At 40.8% G+C, this 22,477-nt stretch overlaps 1 pseudogene; it reads right to left on the bottom strand.

Moving 5' to 3' along the window:
- Positions 1-16,046, bottom strand: part of LOC132110314 (serine/threonine-protein kinase VRK2-like) — a 35,856-nt pseudogene extending 19,810 nt beyond the window's left edge.
- Between the last annotated feature and the right edge of the window lie 6,431 nt (positions 16,047-22,477).

The raw sequence follows: 22,477 nt of genomic DNA, 5'->3' as shown, positions 1-22,477 counted from the left end.
TTTTCCTTTCACTTTTTAATTGAACCACAATGTTTATAGTATACTCTATAACAGGTTGGAAATAGGTTGTGTATAGCTTTAACATAAAATTCATGAAAAATAGGATTTCCATTTCTCCTCAGATTCATCAGATGAATTTATTCAGATTAGCTTAACATATCTCTATAAACTGTCTACATCATAATAATCATAGGGTATGTTGCATCTGTATACCTGAGCAGATGAGAGAAAGGGGAAGAAATCAGTTTTGTATTCATGACAGTTTCTCTGCACCGAAAAATCAATCTCAATCAAACGAGCTACAGAGTTTATCATAAATTATTGTGAAAAGGGTTTCCACTGAGTAGATGCTTAATTACAATCTCATTTGAATAATTTTGCATATTAATGAGTGCTGAATGAAAATCGTTTTTGGAGTTCTTACTTGAGCCTGGGAACCCACGGTGATAATTGTAGACCTTTAAAATGTATGTGATCTTATTACCGCACCAAATCCAGCCATTTCTCTCAGCATAAAGTTGCGTTATAACTTGATTAATGGACTTGTGTCTTTGACATTAATAAACTATAACCGAATTAGAAAGACTTCATTAGTTTCAGCTTGGACCACATGTTTAGCTGCAACATGAATTAAACTGCTGTGATATCAGCACCTCCTAGCATTTTGTTTGCGTGAGGAAAGTTTTCTTTCAGAGGGTGGAAATTAATTATAAGTTTTTGAGCAAATAGAATGCTGGTAAAATCGGTTAAAGGGATAGTTCACCAAACTTTCTTCATTTTACTCACCCTTGTGTCGTTAACCTGTATTTCTCTCTTCTTCAGAACGTTTGACTTCCACTTTCTCAAAATGTTCCACAGAAGAAAAGTCTTACAGGTTTGGAATTACAAGAGGGTGAGTAAATGACAGAGTTGTCACTTTGGGTTGAATTAACCCTTAAACATGAACATGTTTTGTGAGCACTTAGATAGCACATGTATGTCTGCAAGATGTCTTTTAAAGATAGCTTCATCTGGAAAACATCTGCTGTATACAAACATCTGAAATATGCCTTTAAGATGATGTATTCTATATCATAAACATCTTAAATACATTTTCTAAGTGTCAATTTGACATCTGATAGGAAGCGTCCTATAGAGGCATTGCAGATGAGCAAACCATTAAAAAAAAAAAACATCTTGCAGATGTAAATGCAGACGTCAGATAGATGTTGTCTCCGTGTGCTTTAAGGAAAATGTCTTTAACTATAAAAAGTCTAAGCTAAATAGCTGTATGTTGCTTCCTTTAAGACCATAACTGAATCAGATGAACTCTCTCTCTTCCATACGTTCTCAACCCCTCAAAGCTTCAAACAAACTCTGGAGTAAAACAACACGTTTTCAGGGCAGAGGAAAGCAGAGGTTTTGTGTGGGTTGTAAAAAGCAAGCTTGAAAAGTGATCCAACAGCAGAGACTAGTGGCGAGAAATGAACTTTGTGAACATTTGTGGGTTTTCTCCAGACTCTCCACTGTTCTTCTTTTATAGCCTTGATCTTTCCCACTGTTTGCTCAATGATCTAAGATACATTTACAACACATTAGGCTGTAAGGGAGAGGTCATTACGGAGAGGTCGCACACTATATACACAGAAAGTTAACTTTCTATACTAATGAAAAACTGCCATTCTAGAGTTATAATTAGCATTTTAATATATTGGGTTAAACCTCTGTGTATTCACTTTCTCTGTGTTAATTAACTCTAGGGATATTTCAGTTTAATGCATAAGAAAGATATGCATATAGCAGGTCTACTATATGCATCCATTGCAACTCATTTGGAAGTAATTTTTCACTTTAAACAAAGTTATAACTTCATGAACATTTATTTCATTGCTAGAGATCTGTCTCCTCTCTCACTCTTTCTCTCGTTGGTGTTCAGTCTCTCTTAAGCAAACACAGGAGATAAAGTAAGGCTTTAATTAGAGATGTGTCATTAAAATATCCTCTCTTTCCAGAGATGGTGGGGGTATGCTTCTGGATGGTTGGGTGGGTATTAACAAGTTCATGGATCTTATTACTTTCTCCCTCCGTTGCATGCTGTCAGCTCCTAGGGATATGATATCCGATGGCTGGGCTCACATTTACAACAAGTTCATTACGGCATGACTGCCGCTCTTTCTGCTTGGGCCCAGCTGGTTGGAGGGGTCTGTGTTTTAATTAGTGCTGAGGGTGTGCATATTAATTACAACATGAGTGATATTTAGTGTACCTAAGGAACACAGGACCGGCTAAAGACACTGGCAGCCTCAGCTAATAAAGCCAGCCATTCTAATGAGCAAAAGGAACCATAAAAATAGACGGCGGCAAAATAATTCATAAAGTTTATTGATCTCAGAGTAAAGACGTTAAGCTCCGATTAAGGGCAACAAAAGGAAAGGCATCACACTTTATCAAATAAATAAGCCGAGTGGAGAAATGTGAGCATGGAGACAGATTGTCATTAAGTAGGTCACGTGGCGATTTCCTCAAGAGAACGGGCACATTCGTTCATTCGAGTTTTCTCATAAATCTGATGAACGTAAAACTGGTGGTGTTCTGATTGACAATGACACTGTGATTCATCTAAATGCACGATTGTTATAACCTTGCCCAAGTTGTTGCAGGTCTTACGCCTATTTGAAAAGTTTCCACATTTGTCTATAGTTGAAAATGGGACTTCAGTAGAAACAGGTGCAGTTTTCTTAAAGGAACAGTGCTCCTAAAATGGATTTTAAAAGTATACTGTTATTTATTAATTTATTAATTTATATTTTTTTCATTTCAATATATTTTGTTTCTTGAGCATAATAAGGGTGTGTATTTTACTTAAAGTGTGGTTTTACCACATTAATATATATATATATATATATATATATATATATATATATATATATATATATATATATATATATATATATTTTTTTTTTTTTTTTTTTTTTTTTTTTTTTTTTCATGGAGTTGGGATGTGAAGAAAAAGAGATATGAACTTTTAAATTGTTGCTGTTGTTGTTGTTTTTGCATATGTGTAGGAAAGAGAGAGTTTGAGTTTAACAGTCACTATAAACTGTCATTGTGAGGAAAAGTTCTATCTGTCTATTAGTAGTTGTCTTAATGGGCCTGTTATTCTGAGTTCTGTCCATCTCCAGTCAGCTTCCTGTCTGTTCGTTGTTGTGTAATTATGGCCAGTCCACAGTGCACCATTCCCTCACAGTGCATGCCAACCACGTGCCAAGATGGTGCCACATGTCCTTCACACAACAAGGCCTGTAATGTGTGAGATCTGGCTGTTATCCAAGACAATCAAGGTGTCTAGACAGGTATATGTTGAGTAGTCATGAATTCTGCCAACATGTGTTAATGGATGTACTGTACAGCTAAGCAGTTGTCCTGTATGATAACCCTTGACTGGCTATCAGTGTTTCTGCGTCCCACGGTTTTTACTCTTCGATCAAACCTCTGATTATTTGGGAGTGACTTCAGGATGGTTACGGTTCTATTTTCAAAGCAAAATCCACCGTTCACCCAGATCACAAGTTTGTTTGCATGTGCAGGAAACCTAAGGGCTGATTTTATACGTTGATAAAAGGCATCTGAAACAGATGCCATGTTAAATGGCTGCTATGTGAGAGTGCAAACTTATGCAGCGGGTGAAAGTGGGATTGTGTTGGCAGCTCTCCAAATGAAGGTTGTGCATAGCACACACCGGGGAGAGATGGAGAAAAAAAACAAGTGAGAGAGTTAGATGCTTCATCTTAAGTCATGTCTGGTATCGAGGCAACACACTTAAAACAGCAATTTGTTTCCCTTGCATCCAATAAACAGCTCATTCCTTTTCCAATCAATCACCTGAAGCAGAAAGATTAAAAGTGGGGGAGAGGAACTCCGGGCTGCAGGTCGCTCAGGAGAGGCAGTGGTGCAAGGCAATCTGAACCATCTTCCTCCTGCAGAACAATAACAGCAGATCTGGAACAGTTTTTTGGGGAATTCTGATTAGACATTATTGTTGATGATATATACTTTTTTTTTTATACTATTTTTTTCTGTAATAGTGAGTTTGTTGGTGTGAAACTTCTGAAAACATTCAAATAACCTATGAGTCACATGCTGTCATCATATGTTTCTCAGAATGTAGAGTAGAGCAATTTTCCTCCTGTTAATAAACATGTTAAATGTCTTAAAGGGATAATTCATCCATAAACTATTCTGGCTTCATTTATTCACATTGTTTAATTTCTTTCTTTCATGGAACTCAAAATGGAAAGGTTTGGCAGCATGTTAATTTTGCTCTTTTTTTCCATTAGGCTAAAAAACCATTCCAAACATATATATATAATATATTAAAAATATAAGAAATGTTAGTAACCAAAGAGGGACTTCCATTGTATGGACAGTAAAAATAAATAAAAAATATGTTCCACATAAGAAAGTTACAGGTTTAGAATGTCACAAAATAAAAGTATAATAAAAGTTAATGACTTTTGCACTATATGCAAATAATTATGAAGCTCTCTCTCTCTCTCTCTCTCTCTCTCTCTCTCTCTCCCTCTCTCTCTCTCTCTCTCTCTCTCTCTCTCTCTCTCTCTCTCCCTCTCTCTCTCTCTCTCTCTCTCTCTCTCTCTATATATATATATATATATATATATATTGTTTGAAGAAAAAGACTGTATTCAAGTTGATATTCACCAAATTTCCCCTCTGCTATTTCTCACAAGTATGATTTGTGTTTGTGTATATAAAACTATCCCACGTTAGATGTGCACTCACACAATGCATTCAGATGTCACTGGTTCTCATTTGTCTCATAACCTATTAACAGTTTTACATATTTACAGTTAACAGCAGCTAGGAATTTTCATATTGGGCATATTGGATTACTGTTATTTAATGAAAATCAGAAAGAAAAAACTCCATACAGGTATAGTACAACATATAACAGAATTTTCATTTTTGGGTGAACTGTGTGTGTGTGTGGGGGGGGGGGGGAGATGCTTCGTTTGTCATGCTGAATGAGAGAGTGTTGAAACCAATGGCATCCCCTCCTCTCTCACCCTTTAACACACATCATCTCTCTCTTCCTAATCCGTCTATCATTCCATCTCTCTCGTTTTCCTCTTGGTCCTAGTCTCATCCTCTCTCTTGCCATTTCAGAGATAGGGCTATTTCCAGTCCTGGTGTTGACAGGGCAATTAGTCTGAGCACCAGATCTCTAAACTCCCGGCAACACTATCATTCTGCAGCCCGTCAGTTCATCAGCAGATTTGCTATTAAAAAGAAAGCCAGTGCTATAAAACTGGACAATGAGGTCCTGAACTTGGCTGTTTGGAAATGCGGACGTGTCACTCTGACAGGTTTGTTTTTGCAGTGGGTAACTGGCTAACAGTCTAGGCCTGGTGTAGCCTGTCAGCCCTAGACTTTGCGCTTCTCCTTTGTAATGGAGGCACAAGGGCTGTTGTCCTTGTCAGAACACCTGCCGTCTCCTCCGCAGCCTTACTCCAGTCCTCCCCCAAAGATCTCATCAATCCAGCCCCTTCAGAGCTCTGTGGGCTCAACGAACCCACCGTCAAGGAGACATCAGAGCATGACACAAAGTGTGTGCATTAGTGAGTATGATCTGTAAAAGTATGTCAAAGCACTCTTCAGTGTATTGTTTGTTGTTTGTTTGTTCTTCTTTCAAACAAATCGTTTGAATTCAAGCTGGGGAGGGGTTTCTGTGTGGGGGCGGCCCCTCCTGCCCTCACTTTTCTTTCTTTTTCGGCCTCCATCCATCTCTCTTTCGATCAAAACTCCAGACTTTCCCCCTCATCATCTTCTTTGTTGCTATCTTTTGTCTAATTTTGTCTCTCCCTTGACATATTTCTTCCTTTTCCGTCTCATCCAGCTTCACTTTCATTCATCTACCTCTCTCCCTCTTCGTTTCTCTCTCTCTCTCTTCATCCCTTTCTCCCTCTCCTTCTCCTCTCTTTTTCCCTCAGCGGTCCGACCGTTCATTATCCTAATTAAATCCAGCAGCTGAACATCCTCTTATCTGTAGGGGAGGAGAGAGGCCATGATGCAATACGGCTGATTTGCATATCCAAAGTTAATTAGTGTGGAGGAGCAGGTGTACAGTAATAATAATCATCACACATGACAGTCACCTGTGCACGCTTTGCTCTGCCCTTCCAAGATGTGCCCCCTCCCTCCACTGCCCCATATCCCCCCATCATCTCACCCCTCCGTTGATGGAATTCACTCTCTTCCTCTCTTAATCTCTCACCATCTCTCTCTGTCTCAGTTTTTTCAAACCCCCGCACACATGCATGCTTTCTTTTCAAATGCTTCTCTTTTCAGATTTATTTCACACACGCCCCCATTTTTTTTCCTACTGGAGTTGTTGCTTCTCTTTTTGTGTGTGTTGACTTTTTTTTTTTTTTTTTTTTTTTTTAATCAGCTCAATGCATCTAGTTAGTCTCTGTTTTTCTCAACTCCATTTTCTCTTCAGGAGCTCTTTAGCTGCCCTTTGCTAAGAATGATTGGTTAGAAATAGTGTTTTTACACAGACTTTTAATATAAATGTCTTTTACATTTAGCTATTTCTCATTTTGGCATATTCTTACTAACATTTACTAATGTACTACTGAATAAATTAAAATGGCATTTAGTTTTGGTCAGTAATGTGCAAAAATATATTTATTTTTTTACCAAGCGCACAGATATAAGCTATTATATATGCAAATTTGGAGTAATAGTTTGTTTGTTTTTTTTACTTTTTTCTACAATACAAAACAGTTAAGAAAGAAACCGATGACAAAAAATATTATAATTTAAAATAAATTAAATATTTTCTTATTCTAATATATCATTCTTTTCTCATTCTCAGTGTTGAAAACAGCTATATTGTTTATAATATAAAACTATGGCACTATATTTTTCTATTCTTCTATTATTTTAATAGAAAGGTCAAAATAAACATTTATTTTAAATATAATTTTTTTTGTAACATGAATGTCTTTACTTTAAGTTTTAGGCCAATGTATCGCATCCTTGCTGAAAAAAAGTATAAATGTCCTGTTCTTTCTTCCTTTCTTATTACGTATTTTTTGTATCTACATTAATCAGTTATATCATTAATAAAAGCCTAACAAACAGACATGAAAATATATTGCTATTTAAAATACTGTACATCACTTAAGCTCCTGAAAATAATATATTGACTATACTGCATATAATGACTGTTTGTACAGTTACAGTTACAATTCATCACATTTTAGAGACTGTCATGAATTTTAATTTTTTTAATATATTTTCTATAATGTTGCAATAACAACACACTACACATAATGCAATAACATGTTCACAACTGTTCATATTCTGACTAGGATGTAGCTTATTTGGCCATTTGTTTCTGTTGATGCAAATGTGAGTTGTGTAATATTATGTTTATGTTGTGGGTACATGTGATTAATTCTCAGCATACATGCATTTCAGTGAGCACGAAATGACGTTTTCTGTGCTGCGGCATAGTCACAGTATTCACATTTATATGCAAAGATATCCAGTGCAGCTCATGCAGGTCCAACTACACTACTGGATCATTTAGATCAGTTCTCGCAGGCTTTTTCTTTTTAGTCTTGCATGAAATCAAATAATCTTTTGTCTATATACATTCTCGTCACTAATTTTGTTAATGAGATCATAGACAAAGAAGGGGCTTTTGCCTTTTTACATCCCTTCCACTCGGCACACTTGTCTCAGAGCTGTCAGTCTGTGTGATGAGGCTCTTTAAGGTCCGGCCTGTTTCTTTTCATCCTTGTGTTGAAATGCCACTAATTGCTGTTGCTAATTCTGTATGGACATTTCACAGTTTTTCTGCTTCTCAGCCTAATGCGTGGTTCACACCTCCGGGTGTCCAGGATAGTAGTGACGTGCCACAGAGTGGCAAGTGTGTGTGTGTGTGTGTGTGTTAGCCTTTGAGGTGTACTTCACTGGGCTTATTTAACACTGTCACCATCAGCACTATTTCAGAGTCACAGACTGATGTGGTTACCTAGATACTGCTCCCTTGGGATGTAAATTAAATTCTGTGAAGAGATGTTTTGTTGTGGTTGTTTTCCACAACATAAATATTCTTTCAATCACCGTCAGTATTCATTTCCATCCCCCATGAACATTTTACATGAGTTATCACCTACATTTCACAATTTGAAAGTGAGAATTTGGATTCTTTATGTCTTGCCAGCCTGATCTCATGGCAATTCGTATACATATTTTGTGAGGTGGCTTATTCGTATGTATTTGTACGACCTCATTTGTACAAATTCATCCGATTTGTGCTAAATCGTACATATTTTATGAGTTGCACAATTTGTATGAATGACCTACACCTAACCCCACCCCTAAACCTACCTGTCACTGGGGTCTCGACAAATCGTACAAAATTGTACGAGGTCGTACAAATTCATACGAATTAGCCACCTCATAAAATACATATGAATTTGTCATGAGATGGCGTTTGTCTTGCCTTTTTCAAATGCATATGTTAATCTCAGTTTTTATTTCATTTTCCAGTACAAATCCTTCCACCATCCTTAAAACAAATTCAATTTAATTGAGAACCAATATTTTTTTTATTATAGGAAAAAAAATATTAAATTGTTATTAACATATTATTATTTAAAATTTTAATTATATAAAATGTATTCCAAACATATTGAGAGAATTACCGTATTTGCAAAAGTTTTCCTGTTTTAAGCATAAATCTAACCACTATGGTTAACTGCCTATAAATCAGTTTTCCTGTAAAGATAAATAACTAGATATTTTCAATGTAAAAAAAAAAATTCTGACAGATAATTATGGTTGGCTCTCAATCACATGGAATAATTTGTCTGGGAGAGTGTAAAAAATTTAGAGAGAAAAGGGTGTAGATATTTATCATTACAGTCAGTCTTGCTGCTCACATTCCCTCTCATGTGCCTTTATGGATTATTTATGCTGTGTCAGTCATTTGCATCTTTTATATATTTAGAGGCCTGAGTGTCTCTTTCATCTCTGAGGGGGGAGAGGTTGGCAGGAAGGCAGGATTGGGAAAATTTGACCTGTGATGGACACGTGGGTGACAGGGTGATGAGGGGTTGGGTTTTGGTGTTTTATGGAGTTGATTTTGTGGATTAATATGAGATTGGAGCATAAGAACAGGTGATGCCTTTGTGTCTGTTCTATGTCACTGTATGTGTATGTTTGACAAGCTAGTGATTCTTTGTAGTTACACCAAAATTGTTAAATAACTAAACAAATGTAAATTTTTACAACTACATATTTTCTTTTTTCTTTTTTTTCTATTTGTTTTTTTTTTCCTTTTTCTTTTTCAAAATGGTTTTATGGAGAGTGTGAAAAATCACCATAAAGATGAAAGTAAATGTATATATAATAAAAAAAAAATAATAATAAAAAAAATAATAATAATATTTTTTTTTTTGTGTGTGTGTGTGTGTCTGTCAAAATTAACATAGTATGATAATACTCACTTTTCAAAATTGCCATTTACAGCAGTTTGTTACTTTTTTAATTTATTTATTTATATTATTATTATTGTTTAACTAGTCATCCTCAGTAACTGATTAGTTTGATAGTCGACCCTCCTACCCGACCTGCATACATTAGAACACTGGCATGCATTCACGATGAGTTTTATCTTAAGATTCACAATAACTTTGTGTCTGCTGAAGATTTCATTATGATTTATTATTGTTAGGCAATTGACAAGGCATTTTATATCATGTAGCATGGCACCCACATTTGTCATCATGCATTTTTTGTAGTGTACTTCCTTACTGGTGACATATTTAGCAAATTAATCAAACATCCACACACTAGAGTGCTTTGTGTTCTTTGTCTCCCCCTCTCGTAGTTGCCCTAACCCCCCCACCAACACACACACACCTTTAAATCGAGCACCTTTGGAATAATAATATAGATGGGGCTGTTGTCTTTCATGCAGTCGTCTGCTGTCCCGCAGCTAATGGAGATGGATGGAAAGACACTTGTTCTTCGTGTCCTTGGGTTTATTAACAATTCCCGTGTGCTCTCGTCTTCATCGGCACCTCATGCCAGCATGGCCTGGACTCTTTTGGAGGAGGTGGAGAGGAGATAGTTGTCCGTTCTGGGCTCTGAGTGAAAGTGTGGAGGGCTTTGATATCGTTAGCCCTCTGTTGACTCTGTGAGCTGGTAAGCAGCCAGTAGCCCAGCCAGCAATGGAATTAAAGCTATTTACACAGCTGTTAAAGTACTGCTACCTCATACAGAGCCTCTCTATGGCTCGGGTCTGAATCTTGACGCCTCTAATTCTACTCTTTCCCACAGAGGATGGCCCCACGAAAGAGTTCCAAGAACCGGTTCCCTTAATAACCATATATCCTCAGATCTCTCTATTTGGTTCAGTCTAGAGGGATCGTACCGCCCTCGCCTCCTCAGCGAACACAATTCAAGGCTTCACGTTAGTCCCTTGGTCTCCAACATTTAACACACCTAAATACTCTTTGTGTGAGAATGTAGGTCTACTTTGAATAGGGACGCCAATACTTTTTTTTTTTTTCATGTTAAAGGTACAGGTTGTAGGACCTGCCGCAAGAGGGCGCACTATCAAAACAATAACAATCGCGTGGTTTGATGACGCTAAGAAGGAGCTTGGAATGATGGGATGTGTTGTCTTCTACCCAACCGCTGACAGCCATAGATAAATAAATCATGGATTTAACGCGAGTTCAACGATTTGCGCGAGTAGATTACATACAAAGTCAATGCAAAGACGCGATCAGACGATGGATCAGACACATCTTCGCGCGGGTCTAGAGATGCGATGACCCGCGTTTGGCCTGTATACCCCATAATACTAATCTTGTTGATCGTTATAATAGCATACGTTTTCTGTAAAGATACGAATCAAAATAACTCACCTGTCAAGTAAAACACAAGCGAAATCGGCATCTCTTTCTAGTTGAAGTTTGTTGTGAAGCTACTTCCGCATTTGTCCATACACTGTTGTCATGTGGTTTCTACGTCAGTAAAGGTGGTAACAAAGGGGTACTAACATCATTGGCTACATTCACACTGCAGGCTGAAACTACCCAATTCCGATTTTTTTGCCCCTATGCGACCTGTATCTGATCTTTTCATGACAGTCTGAACGACACAGATCCGATCTTTTCAAATGTGACCCAGGCCACTTGGGTATGTGGTCCTGAATCCGATACGTATCCGATCTTTTGAAATGCGACCTCCGCCTGAACGGCCAGGCCACATGTATCTGACCCATACGTCATTGATACGCTACAAACGTCATAATTCTGCGTTGAAGTAGGCGGGAACGAGAAGATAAACTGATGAATTCTGTATTAGTGAAGCCACTCACATCAGTATCCCACCACTCCTGGCTGCGACTCCGCACCCACACGTTTCTCTGTACTGACGTTGCTAACACTGCTCCACAAAACGCCATGGCCAAAAACCTTGCTCTCCTCCTTCTTTTTAATTTTCTTCTTAAAACGAGGAGATTGTAATTGTGCTGGCTCCGTTGGGAAAATAACTTTAATATTGCAAAAAGAGCTCCGCTGTTGACTACACTGTTGTTGACATCCATGTTTAACGTTAGCTACTTCTGCAAACAACGAGTGACGTCGTTGAGCGTTGAGTACTCTTCTGCGCATGCGGGTCACTTCTGGGTCATTTCACGTTCACACAGGAGATCACAAAAGGTCGCATTTAATTGGAAATGTGAACGGCCTTGCAAAAAAATTAAATTTTTTCAAAAAATCGGAATTGAGCATTAAGCCCTGCAGTGTGAACGTAGCCATTGACAGGCGACTGCACTGCCCCGTGTCACTGTTTAAAATGGAAATTTTATCATGATCTACAAGTAGTTGAAAACATTAGAGATATTGTTAGTAAACAGCTGAAAAAAATATATAACACTAGCCTAGTGGTAATATAAACTTACAAATATCTTACAAATTGTACCTTTAAAGCATCTTTCTACTGTGTTCTCCGTCCATGTTTTTGTATGAATATGTAAGCACAGCTAATGTCCATGGGTGTCCGTTATGATGAAAACTTTCTAGTTTAGTTCTTTTAGTTAAATAATATACCGATACATTTCTAAGAACTTGGCACATGCAGTTTACACATCTTACATCTTGAGTACACGTGTGTATACATTTTAATCATCGTTTTGAAAAATATGCATTGAATCATTAATTCATAAGTTCAAATTGTATATTTTAGGAAACTTGGTATACTTAGACTTTGAGTTGGCTGATAAGTTATCACATTATATGTTTTCTGAGAAAGAAAAATATATATTTTTATTTATTTATTTATTTTATTATGATATAATGAGAGTTTAACACCCTGACATTTTTCACTTGATATTTCCCATCAAAAAAAAAAAATCATTCATTCATTCATTCACATTAATTTTAAATTGCTCATTTACATTGTTCATCAAGCAGTGCATTCAGTTCATTGTATGAATGAATTGGATTTTAAATGTTTTTTTGGTATAAATGAACAGACAAAAAATTAGCTACGTGTCATTGACCCATGAATAACAGGTTTTTGCAAATGAGGCTAAAGTTCTGAATTATCATTATTTCTGTGATTGTCGGACATGTCTGTGAGAGATCGTTCTCCACCGTGTTGTGCCCAAGTACCTCATCCAGCCAGACTGGCACTGTCACACTGTGTAGATAAGTAGCTCTCTCTGCGTAATGGGAATCAGGAGATGACTGGAAGAGGGATTGACATGAGCAAACAACAGCGAAAAGAAGCGACAACAACAAACCGTGTCTAATTCCTTCTGTTACTTCCTTTTATAGCAGAATAAACAGGGCCATCTCGTAAATTCCTCCTGAAAAGTATTATTGCTGACAGGTCTGACCTCGGAAAGCCTGCAATGTTTACCCATAACTCACAATTAACAGAGACATTAGAGAGTTCTCATGAGGATTGCCAGCTTTATTTATCTCTAACTGGGCAGCACTAAATCTGGAAGAGATCCCAATTCTGCCATTTACCATCGAAGGGGCGGATTCCACACCAGAGAGAAGGGGCTCCACAGACTGAACACACTTCTGAGCTTTGGGGCTGTTATGGATATGGCGGCGGTAATTATTCAGGCCTTGTTATTGCTCAGAACACCACACCTGCGTCCAGCTCACTGCCTGTTATTAGAATATCAAAAAGGCCACGGAAGAAAAATGTCTCGCACAATCAGAGCTAAATGTGTTGCATGGTTTTTTTTTTTTCTTCCCTTGATCAAAGTTTTTCGAACAACTCTGAATAAATCACAATAAAGTTTATACTTAGTAGGTACATTTTACTTCTGAGATAACTTTGCACCTGTTCATAGACATGTTAAGTCCAATCAAATGTCAGCGATGGCATTTTTTACTATGCCTTTGTGGCTAATTTCCAATTCACTGGTGTCGGCTTATGTCATAGTCAGATACATTCAAGTATTTATTTATTTCATCATTGCATTTCATGATTTTATTAGATTAGTAACAATTGTGGTGCAAACAGGACACGGGCAACCTGAAGACTGAACTGAATTAATGAAGGCTCCATCAACCGATAACCTGTTTTAATTTTCGTCGTTGAATATCAATGAGACAGCTCCTTTTGCTGCTCTTAATAGCCTAATCTTTTATGTCTGAGTGTAGTTTATCCCAAATCATCCATGAGAAACGTTGTCAGCGTGAAGGTCTGCTTGTCAAAACACTATGCTGCCGTCGTGCTGCCGTGGCCTCAGGAAAGGAAAGTTTCCATGTAATTAAACACAGCATATGACAGAGGCAAGGTCTCATTGCTCACTGCACATCAGACGTAGAAGTGATAGGTGAACATTTGCATGTTACCAAGCTTCTCCAGCCTATTTTGATTTCATTTTCAGAGCGGAAAAAAAATAAGCCAACGTGTGAAGACATGTTAAAAGAAGCAGATATTTCTTTATGTTTACGCCATGCTCATCATATTTTGCGCACACACACACACACACATGCACATTCATATGCGTACCCATTTGCGCTCAGATTGAACACTAATGGATTGTTGTCATGTAATATTGCTGTTATTGTCATTGAATGATAACTGAAAAATGTTTGTAGTACCTTAATGATCAATAACAGGACCGGTCCAATGGAGATGGTGCTGGGGTCCCACCAGAGAGAAGATAAAGGGCCTAGATGTGCTTGGAGGCCCCCATCAGGAGTAGGTCATTGCGTATAAACTTATGAGTCAAAATTTGGATGATTTCCCAGCTTCTCCCTGCTCGACTTCGACAGATGAGGTTTTTTTTTTTTTCTGTCCGCATTGATGAGAAGCCCTGTGGCGTGCCTCTGTTGATTGGAAACCACACGTTAATTTAACAAAGCTCATAAATCAAGATCACAGGAGGCCCTTTCTTTATCTCTTTATGCCACTTTTTCTCTCTTCAATTCTCAGTTTTCTGCTGCTCAATTTATGATTTGGGTTGAATTAGGATTTAAAGCGTATATGTCAGGGGTTACTTTTACCATTCTGTTTTGCCCAAAGAGATCACACATGTGTATTTTGACACTTTTAGACACTTAGGCTACACTTAAAAATAAATTTCATTGTATTGCATTGCGCTGTTTTTTTTAATGATTTTAGTTAGCAATGATACATTAAATTGCTCAAAAGTGGCAGTAAATACATTTACATATTTCTTATTTATGTGTATTATTTATTTTATGTATTCTATTTTGAATCATTTTCTATTCATCAAAAAGGTTTATGTGACTGCTCGAAATTCAACTTTTTGCCATCACGGGTATGAATTACATTTCAAATAATATTGCAATAGAAAGCAGCTTTGTAAAAATGTTACATTATATTATTGTTTTTAGTATATTTTTGATCTAATCAATGCAACCAAGCATAATAGACTTATAATAAAAACTGTCATATAAATAGTATATATTTTATATCATATTTAAATATAGATAATAATATAAATATACATCTAAATTCATGGACCTTTTTTCAAGTCACTGTATACATTGATCTGCATGCTTTGTCAACACGCAGGCCTTATGTAGTTTGAATGTTTGCTGCAGTGTTTGTGTATTAGTGCAAAGGAACAGCTGCCCTTGTCACCTCTCCATCCGTAACAGAGCTGTTGCCTGCTTTTAAATAGATCTGAGTGAATTAACACAGTGCTCCAGGTCGGGTCCACTGGGGCTCTGGTGACAGTAGCTGTGCCCTCCACTAACGCTGAAGGAGGCTTTGGCACGCTGACATTGCTGGCAGGGGCTGCCCAAAGTGACTCTACAGGGGCTGGACGCCAGCCAGTCAACTGAAGCCTGGCCAACAGCCACAGCCTGGACTAAAGCGAAGCGCAGAGAGGCCACTAGAGAACGCGAGAGCCAGCTTTTTCATTTAGCCATCCAACTGTTTTCCCCTCTCCTCTCAATTGAGAGAATAAATGCACCTGCCATTGTGTGATATTGAGATTAGTTTTGGCTGTGATTGAGGAGTTGGTGTCAGAGTGGGGCATCTCTGAGGGGACCCTCCTGCAGGGAGTCGGGCTGCTGGGAGCTCTCGTTTGTACTAAATAACATCTTTCTTGCCAACCATTGGTGTATTGATATTTTGAGGGAAATACAGCCTACTGTTTAAAGTTGATTTGGAAAGAATAATAGATCAGGTAATTGGTGTGAGAGGACGTTTGAATATTATAATAACAGCACATTTTTGCAACAGCAATTATTGCTTTCAGAAATTATTTATTCAATAGTTGAACAACATTATCCAGCTTTTGATTTTTTCTGTATTTTCTCCATCTTGAATAACTAAATGAACATTTCATGGCTCTCTGGAATCCTTGATTCTGATTAGTTATCACATCATACAGAGATATGATGTTTCCTAATATTCACCATCATCCATGTCAACGCTCATCCAGGTGAATCCAACTGAAATCAGTGCTTATATCCAAGTCTCTCACATCGTGGACTGGCTTTCTCTTTTTTCATATAGACGAAATGGATTGTCCCCCATTGTCCCCCATTGGCAGATAATTTTACTTGTTTTAAGCAAAATGCCCTTTATTTATTTTTTTTCCCCTTGAAAACAAGTCTAAATATCTTAAGTCATTTGGCTTATCTAGTAAAAGTATCTTGATTTAAAAATTGTAAGATATGTTGACTAGAAATGAGACAAAAATACCAAGTTAGATAAGCTGTCACAGTGTCTGGGTTGTGTTCCCTGGGTTTCCACTAGATGTCTTCCTTTCCCACGGTGTCTGTCACTTTATGAACCTTCTGTTCCCTTATTTGGTCACCTTCCTCCTTGTTTGGGTTAATTGATTAGTCCCCAGCTGTCTCCAGTTCCCTCATTACCTTCTGTGTATTTATACCCGGTCTGTCTGAGTATGTGTCACGGAGTCCTTGTCTAATGTCTTGTCATTCCGTAGTCTTGATCCTGCCTTGTGTTTTGTCTGTTCTTGTTTATTTGGATTCTCTGGTTTTGACCCTGCCTGGACTGTTTACCCTTTTGGATTGCCCCTTAATAAATATCTTACCTTCACTTGGATCTCTCCGTGTTTCTTGTATCACCGAACGTGACAGAAGGACTCCGTCAACACGAGATCCAGCGGTATGTCGAGTGATGTTTCTTCTCCAGCCACCGAGCGGGACAGAAGCAATCGGTTTGAGGGAACCCGCCTGGTTGTGTTTCGCGGGACCAGGGGAGGTCGCCGAGGAGGGAGTGGGCGAGAGGAGACTCAGCATCGCTCTCCACCATGGCCCCCCTTCGACTCGGGGCTCATGTGGGAGGGACCAGAGCCGCCGTCTCACCATGGCGGATGGAAAGGGCCAGCGCCACGACCCATGATGGCTGCAGGGCCAGTGCCACTGCACAAGATGGCCGCCAGCCCAGCGCCACGAGGCAAGATGGAAGCCAGCCCCGCGCCACAGCACAAGATGGCCGCCAACCCAGCGCCGCTGCGGTGCATGGCCACCAACCCCGCACCACGAGGCAAGAGGGAAGCCAGCCTCACACCACAGTACAAGATGGCCGCCAGCTCAGCGCCACAGCACAAGATGGCCGCCAACCCAGCCCCACGAGGCAATATGGACGCCAGCACAGCGCCACAGCACAAAGTGGTCACCAATCCAGTGCCACGATGCAGGATGGCCGCCAGCTCAGCGCCAACGCCCAAGATGGCCGCTGACTCATTCTTGGAGTATTTCTCCATGCTGTCAAAGATCCTAGAAATGCCCAAGACTGTTCACGTCACGGCTGCTGAGCCAGCGCCACGACCCAAGATGGCCGCCAATCCAGCTCCACAGCACAAGATGGCTGCCAGTCCAGTGCCACAGTGCAAGATGGCCACTCACCCAGCGCCAATGCCCAAGTTGGCCACTGGTCCAGAGTCATGGCCCAAGATAGCTGCTTGCCCAACACCGCTGCACAGGATGAAAGTCACACCTGACCCTCCAGAGTCGAGTCAGGTTCCAGTTGACTCTCCAGAGTCGAGTCAAGTTCCTGTTGACTCTCCAGAATCGAGTCAGGTTCCAGTGAACCCCCCAGAGTCCAGTCAGGTTCCGGTTGACCCTCCAGAGCCCAGTCAGATTCCGGTTGACCTTCCAGAGTCGAGTCAGGGGTTCGTGGATCCTTCAGAGTCAGGGTTAGTCACCGTTGACCTTTCAGAGTCAGGGCCAGTCACCGATGACCCTCCAGAGTCAAGGCCAGTCACCGATGACCCTCCAGAGTCAAGGCCAGTCACCGATGACCCTCCAGAGTCAAGGCCAGTCACCGATGACCCTCCAGAGTCAGGGCCAGTTACTGGTGACCTTTCAGAGTCAGGGCCAGTTACTGGTGACCTTTCAGAGTCAGGGCTATTCACCGCTGACCTTTCAGAGTCAGGGCTATTCACCGCTGACCTTTCAGAGTCAGGCCTATTCACCGCTGACCTTTCAGAGTCAGGCCTATTCACCGCTGACCTTTCAGAGTCAGGCCTATTCACCGCTGACCTTTCAGAGTCAGGGCTATTCACCGCTGACCTTCCAGAGTCAGGGCCAGTGACCAATAACCCTACAGAGTCAGGGCTGGTCACAGATGACCTTCCAGAGTCAGGGCCAGTCACCGACGACCTTCCAGAGTCAGGGCCAGTCACCGACGACCTTCCAGAGTCAGGGCCAGTCACCGACGACCTTCCAGAGTCAGGGCCAGTCACCGACGACCTTCCAGAGTCAGGGCCAGTCACCGACGACCTTCCAGAGTCAGGGCCAGTCACCGACGACCTTCCAGAGTCAGGGCCAGTCACCGACGACCTTCCAGAGTCAGGGCCAGTCACCGACGACCTTCCAGAGTCAGGGCCAGTCACCGACGACCTTCCAGAGTCAGGACTAGTCACCGTTGACCTTCCAGAGTCAAGTCAAGTCACTGGTTATCTTCAGGGACAGAGTCAAGTCACCGGTGATCTTAAGGAGCAGAGTCAGGCCACCAATGATCTTCAGGAGCAGAGTCAAGTCAGCATTGATCTTCTGGAATCCAGTCCTAACACCATGGAACTACTGGAGCCTCTCCTCGTCTCAGCTGGATTACCAGAGTCTCTTCACGCCTCTGGGGAACTTCCAAAGCCTCATCACGTCTCGGCTGACCGACCAGAGTCTTTCCTCGCCTCTGCGGAACTCCCAGAGCGCCCAACTGATCCTGTCATGGCCACGGAGGCTACTCTTAACTTGTTCAGATTCTTTGTTTCAGACTTGCCCAACTAGACTCGTCCTCCTGTTGACCCGGCCACATGGTTATGGTGGTCTTCTGCTCCACCCTGGGGGACTCCGGTCTCCACCACACGGACGTTGTGGTCTTCTGCTCCGCCCTGGGCGACTCTGGTCTCCACTACACGGACGTGGTGGTCTTCTGCTCCGCCCTGGAGGGCTCCCGCCTTGACCACACGATTGTGGTGGTCTTATACTCCGCCCTGGAGGGTTTCCGCCTTGACCACAGGGGTGTGGTGGTCTTCCGCTCCGCCCTGGAGGACTCTGGCCTCGACCACTAGGACATGGTGGTCTTCTGCTCTTCCCTGGGGGGCTTCATGTTGTTTTTTTGTTTTTGTGTTCACTCCTGTCCCTGTTCCTTGCTGTTAGTCTGGCCCTCCGTCCCTCCCCCTGAGCCTCCACCTGTCCGCCTCCCTCCTGGTCTCTGTTTTGTGTCCTGTCGTGGAGCGTCTGGGAGCCGCTCCTTAGAGAGGGGGTACTGTCACAGTGTCTGGGTTGTGTTCCCTGGGTTTCCACTAGATGTCTCCCTTTCCCACGGTGTCTGTCACTTTATGAACCTTCTGTTCCCTTATTTGGTCACCTTCCTCCTTGTTTGGGTTAATTGATTAGTCCCCACCTGTCTCCAGTTCCCTCATTACCTTCTGTGTATTTATACCCGGTCTGTCTGAGTATGTGTCACGGAGTCCTTGTCTAATGTCTTGTCATTCCGTAGTCTTGATCCTGCCTTGTGTTTTGTCTGTTCTTGTTTATTTGGATTCTCTGGTTTTGACCCTGCCTGGACTGTTTACCCTTTTGGATTGCCCCTTAATAAATATCTTACCTGCACTTGGATCTCTCCGTGTTTCTTGTATAACCGAACGTGACATAAGCTATTTTTGCAGTGGTGTACCACAGATAATGAAAATGACCTCAGAGTGCTTCAGTTTTAATAGTATTGTAAAATAGTTGCGCTGTGGTGTTTATTTAAGAACCAGGATTCTCACTGTCAAATCTGAATATATGAGGAAACCTTATGTTTTCTAGACCTGGGAAAGTCATGGAAATTAATACAATCCTTAAAAAAATCTACATTTTCGTAATGAATGTAAGTTTTTCTAGTTATGTCAAGCTCTAAATGATTTTATTGGGTAGAATTAAGTATTTGTGAGTTAAAAGTAATTTTAAAAAGTGCAAATGACTAAGATCATGTATATTAATTGGCCCTACACCCCGAAGAACATTCCGTTATTGAAATTATGGAATTCAGATTTCAGAAAGATGGAGATTTTCTTATTATCTTTGACAATGGGGGCACTTACAATGAGGAGTTACAAGATGATCACCCTGTTGACTTGACCTAGCAATCATATGTATAATATGTTAAATATCACATATTATAGAGTATAAACAATTAAGCAAGCCTGACATGCATATCGCCCAGTAAGGTCTCATCTTGCATATTGTTCATACCACTAAAACAATTATACTTACTCTGTCCTCTTATTCTGATGCAGAATGTTATGTCTCTTAATTTAAATTTAATTGGACCATACCCACCTGTCCTAGGTCAGTTTGAAAAGAAAATCAGGAACATTAATCAAGGTAAAATTATCAGCTGATTAATCAGTGTTCTAATTATGGCACAATGTGTCTCTCTCTTTGTTCTGTTTTAATTACTGTACTTCATTGTCTTTTCCATATGGCCAACATGTTTCTGCATAATGCCACTGTCTCACAGCTTGGGGAGCCATTAGTACCCTGCCTAGTGCTGCTGTCCCAGCCCTTGTCTCTTGCTACCTCCATTTCCCTCCTTCATTTTTTTTCTTTCTTTTTTTTCTGTGGGTGATGTTCGGAGGGTTTGTAGACACTGCAGCAATGAATGATTCCATGAAGGGAAAACTGCTGTGATATTGGTTCAGTCTGTAGACCGTCTGTAATGATGTTTGGCTGTTCTGTCGGCGGTCTGAAATGATAGCTGGGAGGTCTGCAGACAGGCCGTTCCACTGCCGGGCAGATCTGTAGACACAATGCATCGCGGAGCAGCGTAGACTCAGCGTGTTTAGTGCCAGAATGGATAGGGATCTAATAAATTGTTGAATAAAACATGCTCTGTTGCCAGGGGGGTGCAAAATTAGTGGGGCAAAGTGGTGATTAACCATCCTATCATTCTCAACTTCCTTTTCTATCCTTCTCTGAATCTCTTTCACAGCCTCTTTCAGCTTATCTCCATTTTTTCCATTCTTCTGCATTCCTCTGCCTTTCTCCATATTAGAACAGAGAATATTTCTTTTTTCTTTTACAAGTTGTAACTCTCTGTTTTAACTCTTTTTTGTTCTGGTTATTTTGACCCAGATAAGATTTTCTTCCAGCCCCCCTAAAACAAAGTTTAAAATCATGTACATTCACAAAATCATATTAGTAGCCTAATAAAAGCTATTTTATTCTTACTTATGGAGTGGAGATTTATGTTTTATGGAGTGGGTCGCATAATTTGGGTGGCCATCTTGAGATATTATATCCAGCTTTTTATTTGGTAAACATACTGTGCTATTGTCAAATTCTTTCATTCACAGAATAAATACATCATGAATGACCTTGAAGAAAACGTCTCAAGGTAACGAATGTAACCCTGGTTCCTTGAAGGAACGAAAACGGGGAACGTCCCTGACAAGACCGACTCTGAATATCGTGTGCAATCTTTCCAATGGAAGGGCGTGACGTCACGGGCAGGGTGATGTAGCGACCAGGAAGCTATAAAGGCACCTGCCACGCAGCTGGCTTCAGCTTTGAGTAGGGAAGCAAGCGCCGGCAGGGATGCCGGGAGTATGGCTCTGCGAAGCAGCGTCTCGTTCCTTCAAGGAACCAAGGTTACATTCGTAACCTTGAGACATTCCTTTTCAGGAACTCGAGCTGCGTCAAGCGCTTTAGGGAATGATGTGCCCACGCTGCCAGACTTCCAAATCCCTGCCTAGTGTGTATCCAAAGAGCACAGCTACGACGAGGGAACAGAAGAGCCTGAAGTGGCTCGCATATCAAGGTCATAGAATCTGACAAATGTAGAGGGCGTGGATCATCCCGCAGCGTTGCAGAGGTCCAAGAGGGACACACCTGCTAAAGAGGCCTTAGAGGCAGCCATACCCCGAGTGGAGTGAGGCTTGGCTCCCAAAGGAAGGGGAAGATAAGAGGACTCATAGGATACGTTGATAGCCTCGACTATCCAACGACTAAGGGTCTGCTTAGAGGCAGGGAAACCCTTTTTAGGAAGACCGTAGCAAACAAGCAATTGGTCAGATTTTCTCCACAGGGCAGCTCTGTGGATGTATGCGTCCAGCGCTCGAAATGGACACATACAGTTTAGCTTCTCCTGGTCTGGCTCCCGAAAGGGAGGAGGGCAGAAGGCCTGCAGTACTATGGGTTGTGGAGTAACAGAGGGAACTTTAGGAACATAACCTGCTCGAGGGTATAAGAATGCTTTGGCCATACCAGGGCAAAGTCTAAGTAGGTAGGGGCCACCGAGGGGGCCTGAAGATCTCCAACTCTCTTTAGAGAAGTAATAGCCAGTAACAGGGCAGTCTTAAGGGTCAGATGTCTATCTGATATATCTTGAATTGGCTCGAATGGAGCTTTACAGAGAGCCTCTAACACCACAACCAATTCCCACAGGGGAATACGGGACCGTACTGGAGGTCTCAGCCTAGCTT

Source organism: Carassius carassius, chromosome 30, assembly GCF_963082965.1.
Source record: "Carassius carassius chromosome 30, fCarCar2.1, whole genome shotgun sequence".
NCBI classification, from domain to species: Eukaryota; Metazoa; Chordata; class Actinopteri; order Cypriniformes; family Cyprinidae; genus Carassius; species Carassius carassius.
The sequence above is the reverse complement of the archived record's forward strand: the minus strand, read 5'-3'. Positions and strand labels throughout refer to the sequence as shown.